General features: G+C 43.3%; 1 pseudogene; it reads right to left on the bottom strand.

Moving 5' to 3' along the window:
• Window positions 1-3,643: 3,643 nt before the first annotated feature.
• On the bottom strand, window positions 3,644-16,027 carry LOC139457906 (uncharacterized; annotated as a pseudogene).
• Between the last annotated feature and the right edge of the window lie 8,144 nt (window positions 16,028-24,171).

Raw genomic sequence — 24,171 nt, 5'->3', positions numbered from 1 at the left:
AGAGGCGCCATCAACATTATCTGGATAAGATAAATCTTAAATATAAGTATTCTGTCCAACTGCCCCTAGTACAGTGTTTCTATAAATCCTGCATCTATGATTACTGATGACGATATCGTATCTGTGAAACAGGTATTCCTTAGTATGGAATCGACCGGCATCGTCAAATAATTGTCAGATGTGTTCCTGAACTGCCTCAGTCCCCTGCCCACATGGATCCTGGTCCGTCTGGTAATGCTGACAGCTGCACAAAGCAGGTCCATGGATGCTACATCTTCACTGCATGACACCTTTACTTGGACATCGTGGTCCTGTCGTCATTATAATGCAGAAGAAAATTCAAGGAAACACAAATTTCTACATGATGGGATGTTTTTGTGATGACCTGTGCGGTTTGTATGGCGATCCTGGTCCGTCTGGTAATGCTGACAGCTGCACATCTTCACTGCATGACACCTTTACTTGCACATCGTGGCCCTGTCATATAATGCAAAAGAAAATTCAAGGAAACACATATTTCTACATGATGGTTGGTTGGTTTGTTGTTTAACGCCGAACTCAGCAATATTCCAGCTTTATGACAGCGGTCTGTAAATAATCGAGCCTGGACCAGACTGGGGGAATTCAAAATATCGTTGAGATAGATGAGTCATTATTTGAGAAAGAAAATACTATAAGGGTGAAGAAGGGCTGTGGGTGCTCGGGGAGATCGAACGGGAAAGTGAAAAGTATTTCTTCGAATGTGTGGACACATGAAGCTCTGAAACAATACCTCTGAAACATATTCAACCTGGCTCAACCATCATTAGTCAATGTTTTTTTTATTTACTCAAATTTATGAGTTGTGTTTTTTTTAAAGTAAAAGGTGTTTCTTCGAATGTGTAGACGCATAAAGTTCAGAAACCTTGTACAACGGTAGGGCGGCGTTAAGCGAAGCGGTACCACGAGAGACCTCTATATTTCTTATTTGATGAATTTTGTGTCCAAAGACAATAAATGGATGTTCATGACAAGTTTACTGCTTTCCAGCCGCTTATTGTTCGAGCCTACTAACGTAACTCGAGGGTTGGTTGGTTTGTTGTTTAACGCCGCACTCAGCAATATTCCAGCTATATGACGGCGGTCTGTAAATAATCGAGTCTGGACCAGACAATCCAGTGATTAATATCATGAGCATCGATCCACGCAATTGGGATCGATGACATGCATCAACCAAGTCAGCGAGCCTGACCACCCGACCCCGTTAGTCGCGTTTTACGACAAGCATAGTCGCCTTTTACGGCAAGCATGGGTTGCTGAAGACTGATTCTACCCCAGATCTTCACGAGTCTCTACATGATGGGGTGTTTTTATGATGACCTGTGCGGTGTGTATGGCGATTGCTGCCACGACGTCACTTTGACGCTATAGAAGGACCTGGATGTTTCCATGCACAACTACATCAGCTGCATCCGCGACTGTGATGTTTCTACTTAAGTGTACTTTCATGCTGTGACTGGACCCGTGAAGATCCGGGGTGGAATAGGTCTTCAGCAACCCATGCTTGCCCTAAAAGGCGACTATGCTTGTCGTAAGAGGCGACTAACGGGATTGTATGGTCCAGACTAGATTATTTACATACCGCTGTCATATAGCTGGAATATTGCTGAGTGCGGCGTTAAACTACAAACTAACCAAACTTAAGTGTACCTTCATGCTGTGATCCGGGGTAGAATAGGCCTTCAGCAACCAATGCTTGTCCTGAAATGCGACTATGTTTGTCGTAAGAGGCGACTAACGGGATCGGGTGGTCAGGCCCGTTGGATTGATGCTCATTATATCAATCACTGGATTGTCTGGTCCAGACTCGATTATTCACAGACCGCCGTCATATAGCTGGAATATTGCTGAGTGCGGCGTTAAACAACAAACAAACAAACAAACATCAAAGACTTCACGGGGTTTCCTGTAGATGATACAATCAAATTGTCAGATATGGCTGTAAACAACCACGACACGAACTTTCTTTTGTCAGGAAATGACTGGTTTCGGGCATGTCACCCACGTTACAAGCTGCCCGGACTCTGTTTATCCCTGTACGGATGCGTGTGCAAACGTCTCTGGATTTCATCTTGTGTACAACATGGATGGCGTACAGGAACCCCTACTTTGCGGCATGTAATAACACACCACCTTGGGAAGTAATACCTGAGCCACTCTTGCCAAACATTATTCTATTTCCATGTGACTTTAACACCCGACAAGGTAACAGCGAGTGAGTGAGTTGGGTTTTCAACAGCATTCCAGTTATATGTCGGCGTATCAGTTTTGCACCAAGGGTACTTCACGATGTAATGAAATTGCTTTTCGTTATTCAAAAGTACTGATCAACTAAACAGCTTTTGGACGATGTAAGACGAACCCGCTGTCATATATCAACTGAGTTCCAGTGTATTTGACCAGTGTAGTTGTGTAGTTGTTTAATATAAAGCCTTTGAATAACGAACCCGGTGCTGGATTGTTTTTCCTTATTCGAAAAACGAATAACGAGCCCGCTGCCAACTTCAGGCCCCTCGGTTTATTCTCGTTTTTGAACATTATACATTACATAAATGAAAAGTCATACATTATACACTCAGAGCTGTCCACTCTGCTGTTGGTTTTCAATTGATGGGCAGTAAAGATAGCGACAGAGCACCAAAGAAGCATTGCAACTTTTCATTCACTTGTTCCAGGGGCGGTCGGGTAGCCTAGTGGTTAAAGCGTTCGCTCGTCACGCCGAAGACCCGGGTTCGATTCCTGACATGGGTACAATGTGCGAAGCCCATTTCTGGTGTCCCCCGCCGTGGTACTGCTGGAATATTGTTAAAAGCGGCGTAAAACCACACTGATTCACTCACTTGTTCCAGTCTGTGCTGAGCAGTGGTAGAGTTCATTCCATTTGAAGGTGACCAGGTACAAATCATCTGACATGATGTTGGTCAGGAAGTGTGTGAGCGAGTATGGTTTTATGACGCTTTCAGCAATATTCCAGCAACACCACGGCTGGGGACACCAGAAATGGGCCTCGCACATTGTACCCATGTCGGGAATCGGTCCCGGGTGACGACCGAACGTTTGGCTATCCCACCGACCAAGGACAGGTACTATACAAGCCACGATATATAGTGTAGTTAGATGACATTGGCGTCACAGATCAACATGTCAGCTGTTGTTTATTGTTAATTTGAATGATGATTTAAATATTGAATACTATCGGCTTGTCATCTCAGAGCAATGTCACATTCAGTCTACCAGCTGGACACTCCGGACGCCAGCAGGACAGGTAGTACATGACCTGAGATGAAACGGGCGTCACAGCTCCGGACGCCAACAGGACAGGTAGTAAATGATATATGGTCCAGTGAGATGACACGGGCGTCACAGCTCCGGACGCCAACAGGACAGGTAGAACGTGACCTGAGATGACACGGGCGTCACAGCTCCGGACACCAGCAGGACGGGTTGTTCATGATATATGGTCCAGTGAGATGACACGGGCGTCACAGCTTCGGACGCCAGCAGGACAGGTAGTACATCACCTGAGATGACATTGGCGTCACAGCTCCGGACACCAGCAGGACGGGTTGTACATGATAAATGGTCCAGTGAGATGACACGGGCGTCACAGCTCCGGACGCCAGCAGGACTTCCAGTAACATGGTGGCGGGCTGCCCCCACAGTCCGCAGGAGACCCGGTGTTGGACAGACTGTACGTGTAACACGACTCTCGGCTGCACGGCTGCTTCTTGAACATCAGACAACGTTGTTTCCTGGAGCAGGCCACAGCACACGCCAGCCTTGAGTTCCTTCTTGTCACGTTCAGCTCAGCGACCAGCACGCTGGAGGAGAGTTGCTCAAAGTTTGTGATGGCGATGTCGTCTGCTTCGCGCCCAACTTTTGCGCATGCGCTCGGTGTTTTCATGTTTTTTTTCCGGCGATGTTGCGGGCGGTGTTGGGGGCGGCGATGTTGCAGGCGGCGTAAGGGGAGGTGGAGATGATGTTGGCGGCATATCCCCTGGGAGAACAACATGCAATAAACATCACAATAGGAACAAAATATTTATATGGACATGTGACAGAATTACTGTGTTTACCTTGTGTCATCTGTGCATGCCACCGTGGGGGTGGGATGAGGAGAAAGATGCGTCCCTCAGCCGTACCAACACCCACTGGTTTCACGTTCGAATCCTAGTTTCGCCCCAACTATGGTCCTTGGTTTATCAGCACCACACTCGTGCCCTTCGTCAACATCAACGACCTGCTTGCCTGCAGTAATAGGACTGAAATACACACTCTCATGCTTCTCATTCGAACAGGGGCGGTCGGGTAACCTAGTGGTTAAAGCGTTCGCTCGTCACGACATCGATTCCCGACATGGGTACAATGTGTGAAGCCCATTTCTGCTGTCCCCCGCCGTGATATTGCTCGAATATTGCTAAAAAGCGGCGTAAAACCATACTCACTCACTCATTCGAACACAGTAATATTACATTACCTTTTGTCGCCTCTGTTTTCATATTCGCTTCAACATACTGCTGCTTACCCCGAGAATTACCATCCTTCCAGAAGATTTACTCCTTTATTAATCAGTACGGATATTATGACGTCATAGTGTTAGATATGACGTCACTTACACTCAGAATTACCCTACTTATATGGTATATTATATACTGACGTTGAAGATTATTTCTTTTATTACCCACTTGGTGATGATACAGGTGGTAAGATACTAAATCCGTACGTCACACGTGTGTCCAACAAGGTTGACCTAGTTTTATCCGTTTTGATTGGATAACCGTGACCTCTGTCACACCGAGACTACTTTTTTCATTCATAAACAATCGCGATACGTCATTCATTTTGCAAATAAAAAGCAGAACTGAAGAAATTCATGAGAGCGAGAGATATTTACAATCACTTTATTAAACCAAACAAGATAGTTACACGCATCAAATTCGGTTTTCATTCTTATATAAGTTATGCATAGAACTTCTACAGACATTATATATAATCGAGCTATATCCATTTACAAAAGAAGTCCGCTTCGGTGGGCCTGGCCAAAGTGTTTACAATCATTGATAAATGAATACAATAACACGTGACCAATTCAGCTAATCACAATGCAGGAATTTCAATGAACCCAAGGGAAATTTAATTATTCTTCATTGTTCTTTGCGATGTATCGCGTAGCTATTTTATATAAGAACAGACAACGCGTCAGAGAAGATCTGCCAGGTGGTCAGGGGTTTATAACTTTTACAGACATACAATCGCTCTCTGAAAGTCCTCGTGTACCCAATATGTCAAATTACAAGTTAAACTACAGTAACTGTTACTTAGGATAATTCTCACTTACAAATCGACTACGACTACGACTACGACTACTACAAATATACAACAACTTCTACACCCACCACCACCCCCACCACAGCAATCTCTTCTACACTTACCACTACCACAGCTGCCCCTTCTAAACCCAGCACCACCACCACAGGAACCACTTCTCAACCTACCACACCCACAGCTGCCCCTTCTACACTTACCACTACCACTGCAACCACTTCTACACCTACCACACCCACAGCTGCCACTTCTACACCTACCACAAGCACAGCTACTACTTCTACACCTACCACCACCACACCTACTACGTCTACACCTACCACCACTACCACAGCTGCCCCTTCTAAACCCAGCACCACAACCACCACAGCAACCACACCTACCACCACCATAGCTACTACATCTACTCCTACTACCACAACAGCTACTACTTCAACATCTACTACCACCACACCTACCACTTCTACACCTACCACACCCACAGCTACTACTTCTACACCTACCACTACCACGCCTACCACTTATACACCTACCACAACCGAAGCAACCACTTCTACACCTACCACTACCACACCTACCACTTCTACACCTACCACCACCACCACAGCTACTACTTCTGCACCTACCACAACCACAGCTACTACTTCTACACCTATCACAACCACAGCAACCACTTCTACACCTACCACTTCCACACCCACAGCTGCTACTTCTACACCGACCACCACCACACTTACCACTTCTACACCTACCACAACATTTACCACTACTGCTACTGCAATAAAACAAAGAGAAATACCTGCTGTTACTTCTTCACACACAACTTTGGCTTTTTGTCCACTCGTCACGGCTCGCCACTTTCCGTCCCATTCCGTGACTGCTCGCGTGTATCCGGGAGAAGAGGAAAGAGGCGAATGTATCCACCGAGGCGAGACCACAAGCCATCGGTTGCTCTTGTAGAACCAGCTCCAGGTGTCGGGGGATTGTTGGACCAGACCCAGCCATAGGATGAGAGGATGGCAGCCCATCCCTATTGGACAGAAGCACTTTATATAAGGAGCCGGTGTTTTGTTGTAGTAGTAGTAGTCTTTATTCAAGTGTATTGTATGCCATAGGCCCATGATACAAACGGTAAGTGTACAGTGGAAGTTCGAGGATAACATTTATGTATTTAACAATGATTGTCTAAGAAACATGGCTTTAACGGTGTTTTGTTATTGGGCGGTGGGGTAGCCTAGTGGTTAAAACGTTCTCTCATCACGCCGAAGACCTGAGATCATTTTCATAGTGACAGAGCACCAAAAAAGCATTGGAACTTTCCATTCACTTGTTCCAGGGGCGGTCGGCTAGACATTGGTGCAATGTGTGAAACCCATTTTGTACTGGTGTCCCCCGTTATTGCTGGAATATTGCTAAAAGCGGCGGAAAACCATACTCAGTCTTTTGTTATTCTTGGAAAAGTTAGGGACAGAATGTGAATATTGGCTTCAAATGGTCATGACTATATATTGGTCATTGCCATCAACTTTTGTTTAAAGGTTGGTCCCAGTAATACCTGTCAGCGGGGCGGCGAGGTAACTTAATAGTAAAGCGCTCGCTCCTCACACCGAAGACCAGGGTGCTATTCCACATGGGTACAATGTATAAAGCCTATTTCTGGTGTTCCCCGCCGTGATATTGCGGGGATATTGCTACAAGCGACGTAAAAGCATACTTACTCGTACCGTCAACGACACGAAAAGGTTGAAAAAACACATTGCAGATGCATTGTATTTGAGTATTATCAGAAAATGATCAATACTGCCGTAAAATGAAAGACGGGACGCCAGTAAACAGATAATGCTTCTCAACGGCAAGCAACACACAACGTCCTATGCCATCGCACCACGTGGCCCTCTATTCGTCTTGTACCCAGCCCCAACGAGCTGGAGTGAGTGAGTGAGTGAGTGGGTATGGTTTTACGCCGCCTTTAGCGATATTCCAGCAATATCACGGCGGGGGACATCAGAAAAGGGCTTCACACATTTTACCCATGTCGGGAATGGAACCAGGGTCTTCGGCGTGACGAGCGAACGCTTTAACCACTTGGCTACACGACCGCCCCTCAACGGGCTGAAAGGAAGCGGAGACGAAATCGTATTTTCGGCAATGGAGTCATGTGCTTAAGTAAGCTCAGTGGCACATTTGTTGTCATGGTACTCACCACAGCAAGAACCAGTATTCCCTCCGTCGTGTGCAGTATACTATGTATAATGACGTAAGTGAGTGAGTATGATTTTACGACGCGTTTAGCAATATTCCAGCAATATCACGGCGGGGGACATCAGAAATGGGCTTCGCACATTGTACCCATGTCGGGAATCGAACCCGGATATTCGGCGTGACGAGAGAACGCTTTAACCACTAGGCTACCCGACCGCCCCTGTAGAATGACGTAAGTTTTACTGCATCACACCCCTACATTATATTACAGGGTAATTGGACGCTTAACATTGCTGTTCTAATTTTCCCGAGTTGTTTTGTTAATCTCGAGAATTCCCGAGATACTATATCCCTCGTGTCAGGGCCCTTGAATAAAGACTTGCTGACTTCACGATATGGGATGTATTGGAATGATAGGTAATTTCAAGGTTTTCTGGAATTTCTTTATTTACAAAAAAAATAAATTACCCACCATGCCACTGATATCAACAGTTTTCATCACGGAGCTAATCCCAATTTCCTCAGACATGATAGACATTAGAATGACGACAGCATATCCGTTTTGTCAATGTTTTTTTCTGAAGGTGAAAAGAAATTGTTATCCGTACCTCGAATGCCACTGACTCCCCCAACAAGCCAGTCCTGTTCTTCTTTTGTCCCAAGTTCGACAACTCTTGTGTCTTCCGCCTCACATCGACTGACAGCCTCCTCCAGGGTGTCGTCTACGTCGAAGAAGTAGTAGCACTTGTTGGTGGTGGAGTCGTAGAAGTGCCGGGTGGCGGCCGGGTGTTGTGGGCAGTTGACTGGACCTATGACGACACCCACACCTGGGATCACACGGCATGCATCGTGATGTATACTGTGTGTGTCATTGATGTAACACGTCATGCAGCGTGATATATACTGTGTCATTGATATCACGAGGCATGCAGTGTGATATATACTGTGTCATTGATGTAACACGACATGCAGCGTGATATATAGTGTAACATTGATGTAACACGGCATGCAGCTTGATATATAATGTATCATTGATATCACGAGGCATGCAGTGTGATATATAGTGTAACATTGATGTAACACGTCATGAAGCGTGATATATACTGTATCATTGATATCATGAGGCATGTAGCGTGATATGTACTGTATCATTGATATCACGAGACATGTAGCGTGATATATACTGTAACATTGATATCACGAGAAATGTAGCGTGATATATACTGTAACATTGATATCACGAGACATGTACCGTGATATATACTGTAACATTGATATCACGAGGCATGTAGCGTGATATATAGCGTGACATTGATGTAACACGTCATGCAACGTGATATATAATGCATCATTGATATCACGAGACATGCAGCGTGATTTAGGGTGTAATATTGATGTAACAGACCATGCAGCGTGATATATACTGTATCAATGATATCACGAGGAATGCAGTGTGATTTATAGTGTAACATTGATGTAACACGTCCTGCAGCGTGATATATACTGTATCATTGATATCACGAGACATATACCGTGATATATAGTGTAACATTGATGTAACATGGCATGCAGCGTGATATATACTGTATCATTGATATCACGAGGTATGTAGCGTGATATATAGCGTAACATTGATGTAACACGTCATGCAGCGTGATATATAATGTATCATTGATATCACGAGGCATGTAGCGTGATATATACTGTTACATTGATATCACGAGACATGTACCGTGATATATAGTGTAACATTGATGTAACACGGCATGCAACTTGATATATACTGTATCATTGATATCACGAGGTATGTAGCGTGATATATAGCGTAACATTGATGTAACACGTCATGCAGCGTGATATATACTGTATCATTGATATCACGAGGCATATAGCGTGATATATACTGAATTATTGATATCACGAGACATGTACCGTGATATATAGTGTATCATTGATATAACGAGGCATGTAGCGTGATATGTACTGTAACATGGATGTAACACGTCATGCAGCGTGATATATACTGTATCATTGATCACGAGACATGTAGCGTGATATTTACTGTATCATTGATCATGAGGCATGTAGCGTGATATATAGCATAACAATGATGTAACACGTCATGTAGCGTGATATATAATGCATCATTGATATTACGAGGCATGCAGCGTGTTATATACTGTATTATTGATGTAACACGTCATGCAGCGTGATATATACTGTAACATTGATGTCACGAGGCATGAGGCGTGATATATAGTGTATCATTGATGTAACACGTCATGCAACGTGATATATACTGTAACATTGATATCACGAGGCATGTAGCGTGATATATATTTTAACATTGATGTAACAAAGCATGCAACGTGATACATACTGTATCATTGATCACGAGGCATGTAGCGTGATATATAGCATAACATTGATGTAACACGTCATGCAGCGTGATATATAATGCATCATTGATATCACGAGGCATGCAGCGTGTTATATACTGTATTATTGATGTAACACGTCATGCAGCGTAATATATACTGTAACATTGATATCACGAGGCATGTAGCGTGATATATAGTGTATCATTGATGTAACACGTCATGCAACGTGATATATACTGTAACATTGATATCACGAGGCATGTAGCGTGATATATATTTTAACATTGATGTAACACAGCATGCAACGTGATATATACTGTTACATTGATGTAACACAGCATGAAACGTGATATATACTGTAACATTGATGTAACACAGCATTCAACGTGATATATACTGTAACATTGATGTAACACAGCATGCAACGTGATATATACTGTAACTTTGATGTAACACGTCATGCAGCGTGATACATACTTTTTCACTGACATCACAAGGCATACAGCGTAACATATACTGTAACATGGACACAATGAGACCATGCACCGTGATATCTACTGTAATATTGACGTCATGAGGCGCGCAGCACGATATATTCTAAACCTTTCCATCGCGAGGCATACAACGTGATATATAGTGTAACACTGACATCACGAGGTATTCAGCATGATACATACTGTAACTTTGACGTCACATTACTGTAACATTATGTGCAGCGTGATACATCCTGTAGAATTGACATCACGAGACCATGCAGCGTGATATACAGTGTAACATTGACAGTACGAGGCATTCAGCGTGATACATACTGTAACATTGACATCACGATATGTGCAGCGTGATATATAGTGTAACATTGTTATCACACAACATGCAGTTTGACATATGTTGTAATATTGACATCACGATTCATGCAGCGTGATATATACTGTAACATTGTTATCACACAACATGCAGTTTGATATATACTGTAATATTGACATCACGATTCATGCAGCGTTGTATATACTGTAACATTGATATCGCACGGGATTCTGAATGATAAATACAATAACATTGATATCACACAGGATGCTGGCTAATACATCCACGGACAGCGCCAGTTCAAGGTACCCTGTAACAACGTGCTCCCCGTGCTGGTACATATTACCTTTTGTCCGAGCCACGAATGACCACAACAGGAACATGCACACACCCACCCTTGACCAGCACGACATCGGCAACATCTTACTGAATCAACGTCTCTACGCCTCTACGACAGCGCCACACGAATTAAAGCTCACAATAAAAGCATGCGCGTAAATTATACAGTCCCGAGACAGTAGACGAACATCATGTGTGTGTTGACAGGTGCCCGTGTTTACACCTGAGTGTCTGATAACCCGCCTCATCTAAAACACAAGTGTTAACCATGCCGATGGGCGAAATATGTTGTTTTTTTAGTTCATATGAATCTCATCGTTACCGCGAGAACTGGTTGTTGTTGACAACTGAACAGACCAGCGAGGACATGGTGCCGTTGTACAAAGCGATCTTAGCGCTAAGGTGATCGTAACTCCCATACCTTAACATAGACTTAAGACAGTCGTGGGGCTAATGTTGTTTTGTACAACGGCGCCCTGAGGTGAATGGGTAGGTTTGGGTACCTCCAAAATTCCACTAAACGATAGCCCTGTTTACCCCAATAAAATGCACTAAATGTCTGCAACAAACTACATTCTTACAGGTTCTTGCGACAGATGGGCGTGTTGTATACTGTGTCTGAGTGGTATCCCTGTTCAACTGCGGCATGGTATCAAAGTAGGCTAGCACTGTAACACTTGTATTCGTCTGGACTAGTACATGCAGCCACACACATGTGCATGCACATCGCAGTATCAGAGAAATAATGTTGAAAGGGAAGTTAACCTCACCTCACCTCATCTTCACCTCACCTCACCTCACCTCATCCTTACCTCACCTCACCTCACCTCACCTCACCTCACCTCACCACACCTCACCACACTTCACCTCACCTCATGAACCCACCATCCTTCATTTTGATTGGGCAGTCAAAGTTCGCCCAGGGTTAAAATGACCTTTTATTGAGGTATCTTCAGATTTCCACGCAGGCATGGATGGCGAGTTGAAGGTCTGATTTTACTGAACCCGTGATAACAGCAATTACTTGCATTTCTGGAATCATTAAATTTCGGTGCTTTTATTTTTTTCATAGAATATGTGTTCCTTTCGTCAATTGATGAACTGAAAAGTTGAAACCGCTGCTGAAGGTATACGACATTCAACTTGCGAGCTTTCGCTTATGACGAAACACGTACGTAGGTACCCGTGGTCAGTGTGATGGTGTCGGCAAGGTGTCGGTCGAGCATATGCAAAGGTCACATACGACTCAAACACGTCTACTGGCTCAATATTTAACGATATTTCTCAATCTAAGCTAACGTACATTATAGTTATTGTTTCGGTTTCTAATCAATATGCCTTGATGTGGATGTGCTCCCCGTCACCTGTCTTCCCACAGATGTCAGGTTCCCAGACTCCATCCCACAGACAAGTCATTTTTGCCAGACTCACAGCACAGCGCGACGCACAACGGACAGCAATATCACGGGCCAGGCGTGACAATCGGTGTTTTCTTTGGGAAGTGGGTATTCCAGGTACGCAACGGGTTTCAGCGATTTCTAATAATGCAGTCTCATCGTGCTTCGAAACGTGGAACGGAAAACAGTGCAAATACATCATACACACCTAATCTGGAACTAGTTTGTGTGGAGTTGTGACGAAGTGAAGGTGAGCAGACATTTATATCAGCATATGCTAGTCGACGTTTGAAATTGATGTTCCCGTTGCAGGGCGCGTGACTGAGTGATTGGAGATCCATCTGCACACTGGAATTTAATAACAGCATGGAACCGGTGGATTTTCAGCTTCGTTTCTTGTTTAAATAAACATTTGTTAGTATTAGTTTTATGGTCTAAATTGTGTCACTATATCTTCTTTTGCAATAGCCCCATCGAAGGCTGAAGGGTCTGACGAGATTTCCCCTTGCCTACACGCGCCCTGCATTGGTATTGGGACCCGTCAAGAGCCGGGTTGGAATCTTCAGCAACCATACTTGCCGAAACAGGTGACTGTGCTTGTTGTAAGAGGCGACTAACGGGATCGGGTGGTCAGGTTCGCTGACTTGGCTGATGCATGTCATCGTATCCCAATTGGGTGTAGGGTTGTAGGGTTTTTCTTCTTTTCAATATGTGCATATTTTGCACAAACGTAGATGCAGAGGTAAGGCCAAAGTAAAAGGAATTTCTTTTTGTCGTTTTCAGGATTCGTTTTTAATTAATATGCGAATTAGAAAGCTTGTCAAAGGATAGCACATACATGTGGTGGATATGGACTGAAACAACCATTCTTGAAGTTGGAAGACATCAGCCTTTTCCACCCAATATTGACGTCATGAGGCACACACAGCTGACACACACAGCTGACACACACAGCTGATACACACAGCTGGTACACACAGCTGACACACGCAACTGATACACACAGCTAATACACACAGCGGACACACAGCGGACACAACCAGCTGATGCATACAGCTTATACACACCGCAGGTACACACAGTTGACACACACAGTTGACACACACATCTGACACACACAGCTGACACACACAGCTGATACACAGCTAAAAGACAGAGCTGATACACACAGCTGATACAACCAGCTGATACACACAGCTGACACACACACAGATGATATACACAGCTGATCCAAACAGCTGATGCACAGAGCTGATACACACAACTGATGCACACAGCTGACACACACAGCTGATACACGCAGCTGGTACACACAGCTTGCACACGCAGCTGATACACACAGCTAACATACACAGCTGGCAAACACAGTTGATGCACAGAGCTGATACACAAAGCTGATACACACAGCTGGCACACACAGCTAATACACACAGCTGTTACACCAAGCGGACACACAGCGGACACAACCAGCTGATGCACACAGCTGATACACACAGCAGGTACACACAGTTGACACACACAGCTGACTCACATAGCCGATGCTCAGAGCTGATACACACAGCTGATACACACAGCTGACACACACATCTGACACACACAGCTGATACACAGCTGAAGCACAGCGCTGATACACACAGCTGTTACACACAGCTGACACACACAGCTGATTCACACAGCTGATACCCCAAGCGGACACACACCTGACACACACAGCTGATACACACAGCTGGTGCACACAGCAGACACACACATCTGATACACACAACTGACACACACAGCTGACACATACAGCGATACCCACAGATCATACCCCCAGCGGACACACAGCAGACACACCCAGCTGATGCACACAGCTGATACACTAAGCTAGTACACACAGCTGACACACACAGTTGTCACACACAGTTCATACACACATCTGATACACAGAGCTGACACACACAGCTGACACACACAGCTGATACACCCAGCTTATACAAACAGCGGACACAATCTGTAGATACACACAGCTGATACCGACAGCTGATACAGAAAGCTGATACACACAGCTGATACACACAGCTGATACACACAGCTGATACACACGGCTGACACACACAGCTGATACACACGGCTGACACACACAGATGACACACACCGCTGATACACACAGCGGACACAATCTGCAGATACACACAGCTGATACCGACAGCTCATCTACCACATCAATATACATGTTAGTGAGCGTATTAATGCCTACAGAGTCTTTGTAAAACCCAGGTGTGAACAAAGGGTGACTTTACTTCCCATACGCCATTTGTGGCAGCATGTAGATAACGCAGACAGATAACAGTATAAAACAGTAAACCACACCTGCCTTGAGCCGGCGGCGTGTGTATCTTAAAGAGGAGTAACACTAACCCACATGTGCCTTAAGAAGGCGGCGTGTGTATCTTAAAGAGGAGTAACACCAACCCCGAGTGCCTTGAGTCGGCGGCGAGTGTATCTTAAAGAGGAGTAACACCAACCCACATGTGCCTTAAGACGGCAGCGTGTGTATCTTAAAGAGGAGTAACACTAACCCACATGTGCCTTAAGACGGCGGCGTGTGTATCTTAAAGAGGAGTAACACAAACCCCGAGTGCCTTGAGTCGGCGGCGAGTGTATCTTAAAGAGGAGTAACACCAACCCACATGTGCCTTAAGACGGCGGCGTGTGTATCTTAAAGAGGAGTAACACTAACCCACATGTGCCTTAAGACGGCGGCGTGTGTATCTTAAAGAGGAGTAACACTAACCCACATGTGCCTTAAGACGGCGGCGTGTGTATCTTAAAGAGGAGTAACACTAACCTACATGTGCCTTAAGACGGCGGCGGGTGTATCTTAAAGAGGATTAACACTAACCTATCTGGCCCTTGAGTCGGGTGTATCTTAAAGAATCATAACACCAACCTACTTGTGACGGCGGCGGGTGTTTCTTATAGAGGCATAACGTTAGCCTACTTGGGACTTAAGAGGGCGGCGGGTGTATCTTAAAGATTCATAACACCAACATACTTGAGACGGCGGCGGATGTATCTTAAAGATTCATAACACCAACCTACTTGTGACAGCGGCGGGTGTATCTTATAGAGGCATAACGTTAACCTACTTGGGCCATAAGACGGCGGCGGGTGTATCTTAAAGAGGAGTAACGCCAACCGACCTGGGCCTTGAGTCGGCTGTATCTTAAAGATTCATAACACCAACCTACTTATGACAGCGGCAGGTTTATCTTATAGAGGCATAACGTTAACCTACTTGGGCCTTAAGACGGCGGCGGGTGTATCTTTAAGAGGAGTAACGCCAACCTATCTTGGCCTTGAGTCGGGTGCATCTTAAAGATTCATAACACCAACCTACTTGTGACGGCGGCGGGTGTATCTTTTTTAGGCATAACGTAACGTCAAACTAGCTTGGCCTTGAATCGGCGTTGGCCGGTGTTGTGGAGGGCCAGCGCCACGTGGTTGAACATGCGTGAACGACGTGATCAATAAGAACAGAAGCGGAACACAGGACATGAAATAGATTAAGTAAGCAGGCGTAGATGACTCCAACTCTTACTCTCAACTACGTGCTGTGTTAAGCTGTGTTCTCACTGACGCCATTTAAGCCGTCTGAACCTACATGGGTTTAACCAATCAGAAATACTCTTGTCGATTCAGTTCTTATATTACTAAACATATATACATGGCCTGCCTTCTTGAAAGTTGCTAATGTTGACGGATGTTTTCTTGTCGTGTAGTCGACACACAATGACTCTAACATGCATTTTTGAAACACAAAACTTCCACCATGAACACATAGAAACGTGGACATTAACGACCACATTGATTTCTAGGGTATTTGTTACACGTAACATCCCGTAAGTATTATGTCAATCGTACAGCCGTGAGTTGAAGATAAATAAATATATTGAAACCAACTGGACCAGATATCTTATTTTTATAGGAAGTCCTAGCGAAATTGATTAAAATCCATCAAACACCTCTTTGTCTTCTAGTTCAAATTTTGAGGTCACATCCGTGGTCTTGTGGATAGAGCGTCTACCAGGAGAGTTGAATGACGTTGGTTCGATAGTAACCTTAACAGCACATTGGCAATGTCACACACACCTTACAAATGCTATATCTGGGGAGAAATCGGGCACCGGAACATGAATCATACCCCAGTGTCATCACAGACAGATCTTAGTGCTCACTACCGCTACACATAGGCCTCTGGACATCCCATTACAGGTCACGTCAGTACGACCTTTCATTTGACCAATGAGAGCGTCGCTTACGAGATCGCGTAAGTGAAAGTTCGAGTGCGTTTCTAATCATGCAGCCTTAGGTTAATATACTATATAACGGCAACACCAGATAATATCCAGTCTCTATCATTAACACGGGGCATCTCTTGCTTCAATTAAATAAAAAATTGAAACGGAAGAGATATGCCATAGCCCGAGGAATAAACTATCATACGATATCGCTCATATATGACATTCAAAATCTTGAATCGAGAACTTTGCCAAAATAGCTTTCCTAGCGTTGCCTGGATTGGATGTCCACAGTTTGAAAATTGTGCCGCAAAGCTCGAGAAAGCTGCTTTCTGACTGGCTAACGTCGACTTCCTGTTAGTCATTCATTGGTCAGTCAAAGTTCTCACGTGAACTGTAATGGGATTCCCTCTGATGCTTTTTAAGCTGTAGCGAGCACAAAGAATTTATCTTATGACTTTGATCATAGCCCCTATTGGTTATACATTCTGTGTTTTTAAATTTGAGATACTCTAACTGTAGATTTGATACCTTTTATTTTACTTTGGGACCGAGTCTATATCAATTCTACCCACAGCAAACAAAACGTAAACCTACACCTTTTTTGCTGTGACCATGACCATAAGAGCGCATGGAAAACTGTGCTCTCTTGGAACGTGTATGTATTCACTGGCCAACAGGCCAACCATCTTAGAGAATGCCGAAAAGGGGTCACAGACAGGGACAAACATAAAAAAATGTTACTCCAGAGCAGGATACTTATATTCTCAAGCATTCTATTGTGTCATGGTCATAATAACAGCCAGGTTTCAAATCACAATAACCACATCGGAAAAGGTTATTTGAGGCCTCATCATCACCGATGCTAATACTATTGAACAGAACCTCTTTCTGAATCTTTGTCGGTATGCATTTTGAAATATTGATGTATCAGGGGTGCAACACGACTGGGATTGTAAAACCTGATCATAGGGAGCTACTGCTACTCAAGGGGCATACCCGTCATTTGTAGCAACAACTTACCTGCCACAACTGTCTGGGGAAGCCTCCAGCTCCATAACAGTTACTTTAATACTGCACTCAATGAAATGTCCACCTGTATCTTGGATACCACTTTGTAAAACGTCATGATCGTTGTTGTGCTGTCTTTTATACCATAGATTTCGGGCCAGCGCATTCAATCACCAATGTAACAAAATGCGCTGAACTGTTTTTTAAGTGTATATATTTGGAGGTGAGGTGAGGTGAAATGGGGTTTAACGTCGCGTTTAAGATAAGTGTACTTATATAGAGCGTGTGTGTGAGTGTGTGAGTGTGTGTGTCTTTGAGTGTGTGAGTGTGTGTGTCTTTGAATGTGTGTGTGTGTGTCTTTGAATGTGTGTGTGTGTGTGTGTGTGTGTGTGTGTGTGTGTGTGTGTGTGTGTGTGTGTGTGTGTGTGTGTGTGTGTGTGTGTGTGTGTGTGTGTGTGTGTGTCTGTAAGCTTGTACTAGTCCAGACTAATGCCCACTGATATACCATGCATCTGTTCAACATGAATACTCCACTCAGACACAGTATACTGACACCGAGCCGACCAGTCTCTGCTCTTGCCCCTTAAGCGCCAGGTAGGATAACAACAAGTACGATCTTTTAAGGTCTTTTGGTATGACGCGGCCAGATTCCACGTGACTACAGTGCTTTTATTGCCGTTTCATTTCCTTTGCATCATCAGCGTCAGTTTAGATGAAATGTGTGTGTGTCAAAATGCTGTTTTTAAAAAAATTATTTTACATGTTCTGTAAAAGCTGTAGATACCTCTCTCTCACACAGTATACAGTTCTTGTTTTATCACCTTTATGCCGAGCGCCAGGCAGAGAAAACTCAAATTTGAACTTTGAACATACATTTAGTTACGAAAATACGATATCGTATTAAATTTGAATTTACAAATACAACATGATTAGTAATATGTCCGTGTAAAAAATAATTCTCTTATGAGATGAGATACAAAGTAAACTGTCAGTGCATGCTCAGAAATATAAGGTTCACTGCCGGTTAAAGTGAATAGAAATAAATATGGATTATGAAACCGTAACTGAAAATGTGAGAATACTTTATATGTCCCTGTGATAGCGCTCGTTGGCTTTGTTGATTACCGTTGAACACCCCACCGACAATCAGTACGATACGTTTTATTAATTATTTGTTTGCTGTTTGTTGGTTGTTGAACGCCGCACTCAACAATATTCCAGCTTTCTGACGGCGGTCTGTAAATGATCAAGTCTGGACCAGACTATCCAATGATTGATATCATGAGCATCGATCCAAGGTAGTTGGGATACAATGACATACATCAACCGAGTCAGCGAGCCTGACCACCCGATCCCGTTATGCGCCTCTTACGAGCATAGTCGTCTTTTACGACAAGAATTTATTGCTGAAGATCTCTTCTAACCTTGTTCTTCAAGGGTTGTTTATCAATTACACAGCATCACATCCTAACTTACAATTAAAATGTAAGCAGAAAGCATGCGTCTGATCATGACTTTGGATTCTGGTTGAGTTTACTCATCAGTGCTGTAAAGAAAATTGATCCAACTTTGGGATTTTGTATCTTCAATAAGACGACAAATGTCCCAGTGATCACGAGGACTGCTGATTATCAAAACCTCCACAAATGAAAATAATGATCAGTGATGCACTCTGCAGTCAACAAGGAAACTATCCAAATCGATTAGGTGAGGTGAGCTGACGTGAAATGCGTCCAGGGTTATACCACTTACGTAGCGACGTACATGCACGTGTGTGTGTGTGTGTGTGTGTGTGTGTGTGTGTGTGCGTGCGTGCGTGCGTGCGTGCGTGCGTGCGTGCGTGTGTGTGTGTGTGTGTGTGTGTGTGTGTGTGTGTGTGTGTGTGTGTGTGCGTGCGTGCGTGTGTGTGTGGCTGCTTGTACTATTCCGGGCTGATGCCAATTTATAGTGCTAGCCCACTGAGATACCTTGCCGCAGTTTAACATGAATGCCCCACTCAGACACAGTATACTGACTCCGAGCCGACCAGTCCTTGTTTTAGCCCCTTAAAGCTGAACACCAGACAAGGTAGCAACAAATACCATTTTTTAACGTCGTTTGGTATGACGCGGTCGGGGATCGAACCCCTCAAATCGATTGAATAAGTCTCTGATATTAACGGATATTTATGGAAACTGCTCAACCACATACATGTATAACAATCGGCTTCCATGCTTTTTTAGTGACAACTTGTTCCTGGTGAGAAGGACGAAACCTTATGATTATATTCTGTGCTCACTTATGAACCTTTCCCTGAAATAATTACAAGAACAAAACAAATTATTTTGAACACACGAAACCTGAATAATTAGAACAGAAGTAAAGCATACCCACACGAGTTACAATCCTAAATATATTAATTATATTTAATGTATGGAGTCTGACAGTCTAAAACGCCACAAGCACACATAACTGGGCACCTACTCGTAACTCGGAACTCTCACCGGGGGCAGAAGGACAGTTAACTGTTTTCTATAGCAATTACAGTATACAGTATTACATGCTACATTTATTTTTGCGGTTTAAGAAACAGTTTTGAAGTGTAGTTACTAGTTTCATATTTGTAAATACGTCCTCAATGTGTATGGGACAAATTGTTAGGTCAATATGCTAATCGTTTTGGTTGACATTGATAACTGGTGACAACATAACTACATGAGCTGTAGAACCGCGATACTAATTTAGTCAGCAATTTCTATCCGTGTGTTTGTACTTTACGTCTTACAAAGACGTGGTAGTTTTCTTGTTTTATGTGTTTGATGTCTTTGTGTTGGGTGAAATCTTCTACTGCATGCAATGCACCTACAACACCTTAATCAACTACTTTTTCCGTTCTGACCCATTTGATAAAATGTTTATATGCCTTTCCTATTCAAGATATCTTGTAGTCAGTTCTTATAATTCCTCCTCCACGGTCTGGTGGTAGAGCGTCCGCCCGGAGAGCGGAAGGTCCGGGATTCGATCCACGGCCGCGTCATACCAAAAGACGGTAAAAGATGGTACTTGTTGTTACCCTGTCTGGCGATCGGCATTAAGGGGCTAAAACAAGGACTGGTCGACTCGGAGTCAGTATACTGTGTCTGAGTGGGGTATTCATGTTAAACTGGGGCATGGCATCTCAGTGAGCTAGCACTATAAATCGGCGTCAGTCCGAACTAGTACAAGCAGCCACACAAACACACACACGTACATGCACGTCGCTATATAAGTGCAATAATCTTGGACGCGACGCTGAACCCCACATCTTATAACAGATTCAGTTTTGGCTCTGGATTAAATCATAATTCACCTTCTGTTACAGAAGTGCATATAAATCTTTTCATTATGGTAGCTGCAGACGAGAGATTCAGTTTTCAAGCCATACTTCGTTAGACATATAATAAATACAAACCGAAACTTGTGTGGCTTGACGCACGTGACTTAACACGCCGTCTTCCCAAATAGGAGTCATGTAACAAGTTCACAACTTTGCTTTTAATACATCTTGAGGAAATGGGGTAAATGAAGTTTAAAGTTGTTCTGAATTATTCATGTGCTTTCACAATCCATGAACGATACCAGAAGTAATATCTAGACGGGTATTGCATATTGCGGAAGGATTTCAACTTTAAAGTCGTGGTTTTTTTCTCAAAGTTGTATCATCTAATCTGAAATGCATTTAGGTTGCTCGTTATGCTGGCTGTAGGCATGGAGACTCAATCTGGCGTGAGGTTGTAGCAGGCTTGTGTTTTACCAAACCGTAGGTGATCACACTGGAAGGGCATGGTGGTACAGCTGGTTCTGCTTTTGATTAAAAAATTGCAAGTACTTTTAAACTTGTTGAACCAGTTGATTAAAACAGACCAATCAATGGTTGAAATTGCCTACCCGTCAGCTTTGGAAGAGTAGCGCTTTTTCTTTTGGTAACAAAAACATGGTCTAATTCAGGTTCGATTATACCACTTGCGGACCAATCAGAATGCGGGATTCTGGATCAGTGGACATAAAAATATGACATGTCCTTATTATCTAGGATATGTTGCACCGTTTGTCACTACTAACATTACATAACACTTGTTAGTTTGTTGTTTAACGCCGCACTCAACACTATTCCAGCTATATGACGGCGGTCTGTAAAAAATCGAGTCTTGACCAGACAATCAAGTGATTTTTATCATGAGCATCGATCCATACAATTGGGATACAATGACGAGCATCAAACAAGTCAGCGAGCCTGACCACCCGATCCCGTTAGTCGCCTCTTACGACAAGAATAGTTGCCTGTTACGGCAAGTATGGGTTGCTGAAGACCTATTCTAACCCGGCTCTTCACGGTTCACTAGTATTGATTTGCTTATCCGCTCATTCTGTTTCAACTTCCTCGGTTGGAAACGCCCTTCTCTCCGTTTCTAGCTATGGATCAGTTGACCTGGGAAGTATGCCACGAGTTTCACTTATTAATATTTCAATCTTTATTCAGTTGAAAGCCACACGCTAATATAAACAGCCCGCAAGGTGGCGGTGTTTCAGTTTCGATCAGTGACTGGCGATCTAAACACAACCGAATGTCGAGAGAAGCTCGATCACCATTGACGTCAAACTCTGTATCAACTTGAATGGCAAACCTTGGGTACCACAACTGGCTCCATAATCAGACATAAGTCGATACAGTTTCTGTAGTTTGATCACAAAAAATCGAATCTGGCGTTTTTGAGTGTCTGCCTTAATTACAGAGGGCGGAGCTTATTCATGGCTGCGCTATTCAGTAGCACAGCACATGGCCATGTGAACAATGTGATGTATTCGTGGTCAAATTACAACGTAGTGTAGGTTTACGGATGAACAGCAGTATAACAACTGTTTTGGAAAACATAACAGCAAGTTAGTAACATAATTATTAGCGACTAGATTTTTAAAAAACCTACAACCTATTAGGGCTTTTTGTTAAGGTTTTGGTCACTTGCATTGAATATTGATAATATCACACAATAACCAGATTCAAGTGACAGACATTCTTTTTTTTAAATCGTGTTTACAAATAAAGATTGTGCACACATGCCTAAATTGGGAGTTTGTTCCGGGGCATTTGTCAGTTCATTTTTTAGTAATTGTGCGATTGTTAGTGATTTGGACGACGAATCTTGTGATGACGCCGTAAACAAGGCTGTGTGTATCACGTTGTTGAAAACATTTGACCAGGAAGAAGATTACCATAGCATTGATATTAGGACAGCCGCTCATCATGGATGGAGGAAATATGAGAGCAACATTGTTGCTTTGAGTTGCAAAACCAAAATATGTGTTCATGCAGAGAGAGAATACATGCATGGCATTTGTAAGTTTTTGGACTATCTTCAAAATAATGTTTGAATCCATGTCCACGCACAGATATAAATACTGCTGTGAACAACTGTTTATCTGACATCGTCTCGAAGTATGTAATGCAAATAATACTTGGCATGCCTCATTAGGCATCAAACAGGGAATTAAAATCTGTGTCACAGGACCCGCGAAGTTTAGTTTCACGGCGTGACCAGGCACTCGAATGTGTGTGTGTGTGTGTGTGTGTGTGTGTGTGTGTGTGTGTGTGTGTGTGTGTGTGTGTGTGTGTGTGAGTGTGTGATCAGTGCCAGAGAGCAACCTCTCGAAAGATTCTCTTAGGAGTAAAGGGTTAGATAGCTGTGAACATTAAATGAGTGGATCACTGAAAAACAGTCCTGTCATGCATTGTGTATGTGGCCACAGTGGAAAGGTCATAATCACCGTCCAAAAAAAAGTCTACAACCTAAAAAAGACAGAAAACATAGATTCACAGAGCACACACCTTGCATTCTAATCAAGCACCCTTTGTCATCATATTATCTACATAAGTTGAGAATCAATGGCACAAAATTGCCTTTTGAAAATGGTTCAGTCTGTCTGCCGGGGTCATTAGAAAAACAATGCAGACACTTGTTTTATAAAACATTACTCGTCAGGAAATTGACAAAATATAGTAAGTCATTAACATACAGATGAAATGTCCGAGACTAGAGGTTACTGAGATAATTATTCTTTTAACATTTCAAGGTTTCTCAGTGTATGAAATATTGTAATTATTCAATTCTAATCCCTAAAAAATCTAAAGGTTTTCAATTACGTGGATCAATGCTCATGGTGTCAATAACTGGATTGTCTGGTTCAGACTCGATTATTTACAGACCGCCGTCATATAGCTGGAATATTGCGGAGTGTGACGTTAAAAAACTAACAAACAAACAAAGCTTTTCAAGTGGATGATCGATGACTCGCCTGAATATGGTAACATTAACGTATTTTGTATTTTCTTTATGTATTGAAAACAATATAATGGAATGATAATAGCAGTCAAAC

Source organism: Haliotis cracherodii, unplaced genomic scaffold, assembly GCF_022045235.1.
Source record: "Haliotis cracherodii isolate W230 unplaced genomic scaffold, xgHalCrac1.p SCAF_12, whole genome shotgun sequence".
NCBI classification, from domain to species: Eukaryota; Metazoa; Mollusca; class Gastropoda; order Lepetellida; family Haliotidae; genus Haliotis; species Haliotis cracherodii.
The sequence above is the reverse complement of the archived record's forward strand: the minus strand, read 5'-3'. Positions and strand labels throughout refer to the sequence as shown.